The 5,531-nt window shown below is 41.7% G+C and overlaps 1 non-coding gene across 1 annotated transcript; it reads left to right on the plus strand.

Annotated features, from left to right (window-relative positions):
- Positions 1-4,317: 4,317 nt before the first annotated feature.
- LOC137942251 (small nucleolar RNA R71) lies at positions 4,318-4,424 on the plus strand. The gene has a single exon (XR_011110497.1). It is a non-coding gene; the product is annotated as a small nucleolar RNA R71 (small nucleolar RNA).
- The last annotated feature ends 1,107 nt before the right edge of the window (positions 4,425-5,531 follow it).

Consider the following 5,531-nt stretch of genomic DNA (forward strand, 5'->3'; position numbering starts at 1 on the left):
CAGGTAGATGACATGCTTTGCCGAATACTAGGCGAAATGGAGACATCCCAATAGGAGTCTTATAAGCGGTTCGATAGGCCCATAAGGCATCGTCCAATCGAGTGGACCAATCTTTCCTATCAAAGCGAACCGTCTTCTCCAAAATCCATTTGATCTCTCTATTAGAGATTTCCACTTGACCACAAGTTTGCGGGTGGTATGGAGTGGACACCCGATGAGTGATGGAATATTTCTTCAATAAGACCTCAAATGCTCTGTTACAAAAATGAGATCCCCCATCACTGATGATCGCTCTCGGGGTACCAAATCAATTAAAGATATTTTCTTTTAAAAACTTTACCACCACTTTGTGATCGTTTGTCTTACATGATATAGCTTCAATCCATTTAGAGACATATTCAACAGCAACAAGGATGTATTGATAGCCGAACGAGACAGGAAAAGAACTCATGAAGTCAATACCCCACACATCAAACAATTCAACAATAAGAATGGGGTTAAGAGGCATCATGTTCTTCCTAGACAAACAACCAGTTCGTTGGCATTTATCACACACCTGACAAAACTCATGGGCATCTCTAAATAATGAAGGCCAATAGAAACCACATTGCAAGACTTTAGCCGCGGTCTTTCTAGCACCAAAATGTCCACCACATGCGTGGGAATGACAAAATTCAAGAATGTTGGCAAAGTCTTGCTCATGTACACAACGCCTAATGACTTGGTCAGAACACACCTTGAACAAATAAGGGTCATCCCAAAAAAAATGTTTGACTTGGGAAAATAATTTCAACCTATCTTGTTTACTCCAATAATCAGGAATCTTATGAGTTACAAGATAGTTGACTATGTCAGCAAACCAAGGCAACTGGGATACTTGGAGAAGTTGTTCATCAGGGAAGGAATCATTTAAAGGAAGGAATCCTTCCTGAGGTACTACACATATCCTAGATAGATGATCAGCAACAACATTCTCACAACCCTTCTTATCTCGAATCTCAAGGTCAAATTCTTGCAATTGCAAGATCCATCTAATCAAGCGAGGTTTAGTGTCCTTGATGGATAATAAATACTTCAAAGCAGAATGATCAGTGAACACTATAACCTTTGACCCTAACAGATATGATCTGAATTTGTTCAAGGCAAACACAACAGCTAGCAACTCCTTCTCAGTGGTAGTGTAATTGAGCATCATGAAGAGTTCGGCTAGCATATTGAATGACACAGGGCATTTTATCCGTCTTTTGCCCCAAAACAGCCCCCAATGCATAGTCAGAGGCATCACACATCAACTCAAAAGGCAAAGACCAAATAGGGGGTTGGACAATGGGTGCAGTGGACAAACATTTCTTCAGTGTCTCAAAAGCATGAATACAGGCATTATCAAAGGCAAAAGCAACATCTTGAGCAAGTAAATTCGTCAAAGGACAAGAAATTTTGCTAAAGTCTTTAATGAAATGCCTATAGAACCCAGCATGGCCAAGGAAAGAACGCTCTCCCTTCACAGAAGTAGGTGGTGGCAGATTAGCAATTAGGTCAACCTTGGCTTTGTCCACTTCTACACCCCTCTCAGACACTACATGTCCTAACACAATTCCTTCTTTCACCATGAAGTGGCATTTCTCCCAATTCAAGACTAAATTGGACTTAATGCAACGGGACAATACGAGTGAAAGATTGTACAGACATGTGTCAAAACTAGAGCCAAACACAGAAAAGTCATCCATAAAGACCTCTAAAAATTCACCAATCATGTCAGAAAAAATACTCATCATGCACCGTTGGAAAGTGGCGGGTGCATTGCATAAACCAAAAGGCATGCGTCTGTAAGCATAGGTGCCAAACGGACACATGAATGTGGTCTTTTCCTGGTCTTCTGGAGCAATGGGAATTTGATTGTAGCCGGAGTATCCATCCAAGAAGCAATAAAAATTGTGGCCGGCCAATCGCTCTAGTACCTGATCAATGAAAGGTAGTGGGAAGTGATCCTTCCTAGTGACGGAATTAAGTTTTCTATAGTCAATGCAGACACGCCACTTGGTGGTAGTTCTTGTGGGAATCAATTCACCACTCTCATTTTTCATTATTGTTATCCCCCCTTTCTTAGGGACAACTTGACTTGGACTCACCCAGGTGCTATCGAAAATAGGGTAAATGATTCCTGTCACAAGCAACCTGATGACTTCTTCTCTCACAACCTCCAGCATATGGGGATTTAACCTACGTTGCATCTCATGTGAGGCTTTAGTCCCCTCCTCCAAATGAATACGATGCATGCATATGGAGGGGCTAATCCCTTTTAAGGCATCAAGAGTCCACCCCAATGCCTCTCTGTGTGCTTGTAAAACTTCAGTCAATTGTTCCTCCTGCTCAATACTCAAATCAGAGGAAATAATGACTGGTAATGAGTTCATGGGTCCCAAGAACGCATACTTCAACGTGGGAGGAAGTGGCTTAAGATCTAGCTTGGAAGTTTCGAGAGGTTTGTCCAAGTCAAGAGGAAGATCCTGTGGATGATCAGTTGTGATAACCTCATAAGCTTCCTCCAACAGAGGTACAGAATTGAGTAAAGAATTAACCTCTCGGAAATATGTTTCCTCATCAAAATAGTCCATGTCTAAAGATGTTATGCAAGACTCAAAAGATTCAAGAGTGGATTCGTTATCAAGCATAACAGTTTCTATATTAAATGCAGGACTCAGATCATCAGACTCAAGTGGGTGGTGCCCGGCATTAAATACATTCAATGAGACCTTAAAATTTCCAAAAGACAACTCCAACTCACCACTTTTACAATGAATGATAGCATTAGATGTGGCTAAGAAGGGACGTCCTAGGATGACAGGAATTTGGTTGGTCACATTGAATACTGGTTCTGTATCAAGAACAATGAAATCAACCGGGAACAGAAATTTGTCCACTTTTATCAAAACATCTTCAACTATTCCTCGTAGTATCTTGACAGAACGGTCAGCTAGTTGAAGTGTGATGGGGGTAGGCTTCAATTCCCCCAAACCTAATTGCTGGTACACAAAGAAAGGAAGCAAATTCACACTTTCTCCTAAGTCAAGAAGAGCTCTCTGGATGGTATGTTCACCAATGACACATGAAATTGTGGGACATCCAGGATCTTTAACTTTAGGAGGAGTGTTGTGCTTCAGAATTGAGCTTACATTCTCAGTAAGAAAGACCTTTTTGTTAACATGTTGTTTTCTCTTCTGTGTACAAAGGTCTTTCAAAAATCGGGCATACGCAGGGACTTGCCTAATAGCATCAAGAAGTGGAATGTTAATGTAAACCTTACTAAACAGTTCCAACGTTTCATGCATGCTATCTCCTTTCCTAGGTGGGCCTGATAGCCTCTGCGGATAAGGAGCTAGTGGGACTTGGTTAGGGATCTGCTTGGCTGTTGGTGGAGAACTTGGAGGTTCGTCACTCAATGATGTGTCCCCATTGTCATCCTTTGACTCCTTAGACTTAGTGGTCCCTACCCCATTGTTCAACTCACGACCACTCCTAAGGGTGGTTATGGCTTTTGCTTGCTCATGGTGGGGTTTGGAACTCAACTCACTCTCATGTGTGATTTTGGGGTTAGGAATGGTTTGACTCGGGAGTCTATTTTGTGTTTGTTCACTCATGTGGCTGGCCAACTGACTCACTTGCATTTCAAGTTTGGCAATGGAGGACTGTGTATTCTGCATGAATAATTGAAGTGTATCCTCAAGTGAAGGTTTTTGTGAAATCAATGGTTGTTAGGTGAAGTGTGGGCGCGGAGCTTGGGGTTGAGTAAACCCTGGAGGACCCCCAACCTGTGGGCCCTTGGACTATGAGAAATTTGGGTGCCTAGCCCAACCCGGATTATATGTTTCTGAAAAAGGATCGTTCCGGTTTGGTCTATGAAAATTCTGGACTGCATTCAAGTCCTCAATGAGCTCTGGGTAGGATGAACTAGATGGACACATTTGTGTGGGATGAGATGAACCAGAGCATATGGCACAGACAGTAGATGGGTTAGGAGCAGGTGAACTCTTGGACACCATAAGGGCATCAATTTTTCTAGTCAACCCCTCAATCTTGGCCATGAGCATAGGTGTTTCACTAACCTCGTAGAGACCCCCTCTTTTGGTTTCGTGGGATCTCCTATCAACATTAAATGACGAACCCCATTGCTGAGATTGATCACTCAACGTTTCAAAGAAGTCCCACGCCTCACTAGCACTCTTACCCATCAAACTCCCACCACTCGTTGCATCTACCATGGATCTAACCTGGGGTGTAAGACCTTGATAAAAGTATTGCACTAAATGCCATTTCTCAAACCCATGATGCGGACACCTACGAATCAAATCCTTCCATTTCTCCCAAGCCTCATAAAAGTGTTCACCTTCCTGCTGCATAAAGTTGGAGATTTCTCTCCTGAGGGCTGTAGTTCTCTGAATGGGAAAGTACTTGGACAAAAATTTTGTGACTAACGTGTCCCATGAAGTAATGCTGCCCACCTCCAAGGAATTAAGCCAAGACTTGGCCTTATCCTTAAGTGAAAATGGAAAAAGTCTTAACCGAATAGAGTCATCTGAGAAATTCTGGAATTTAAAAGTTGCACAAATATCTAAGAATTCCTTGATGTGGTAATATGGGTCCTCCTTATCCAACCCATAGAATGTAGGGAGGAGTTGGATCACACCCGGTTTCAACTCATAACTGGCGGCAGTAGTGGGTGGCAGTATAATGCAAGAAGGTGATGTGAAGTGGGATGGGATAGAATAATCCCTCAGGGCTCTACGGTCACCTGCTGCAGGTAACTGTAATGGTTCGCCCTGATTGGCCATGGTAGCTCCTAACTTGACTTCGGGTGTTTTCCTACAAATATGTTCTACCTCTTCAACAAAGGGAGCTAATGGTCCACCTAGGGAGCGGCGCCCGTGCATAAAAACACAAAAAGAAACAAAATGAACTATCAAATTAAGCTAACAAACTCGCTACTAAAAATATGAACTAACTAGAAGAAATAAAAATAATTTCATAAAAAATACCAAACTAAAATTATGAAAGCAAAAAAATAAAATAAATAAAAATAAAAACAAAAATAAAATAAAATAAAATCTAACCTAAGACTATGGAGAACAAAGATATACGCTTAATACGTGCCTCCCCGGCAACGGCGCCAAAAACTTGATGTAGAATTTAGTTACATCGGCTTTAATACCTCGCAAGCATACGAATCGTTCATGTAATCTAGCAGTAAGCGAGGGTCATATCCACAGGGAGGATTGAATTTCGTGTATTCTTCAGTCAACTAGCCTAACCACATATGATGAATTAATCTGAACTAAACACTAATTATATCCTAAATTATCAAGCAATAATTTAATTAACTACTTGCACAACAGGAAACATCAACTTTGGATTTTACCGTGATTCGTGCCTCTCTCGAGCGCCACGTAACCACGAATCCGGATTCTCAATCCTTGCGTCTAGCCCCTCTCGGGCGCCTAGAGTTAAAGACAGAAATCGGATTAAAATACCAAAAT

Source organism: Aristolochia californica, unplaced genomic scaffold, assembly GCF_029961685.1.
Source record: "Aristolochia californica isolate CCGP_79_NKW_82.1479 unplaced genomic scaffold, dmAriCali1.0.hap1 SCAF_9, whole genome shotgun sequence".
Lineage (NCBI taxonomy): Eukaryota > Viridiplantae > Streptophyta > Magnoliopsida > Piperales > Aristolochiaceae > Aristolochia > Aristolochia californica.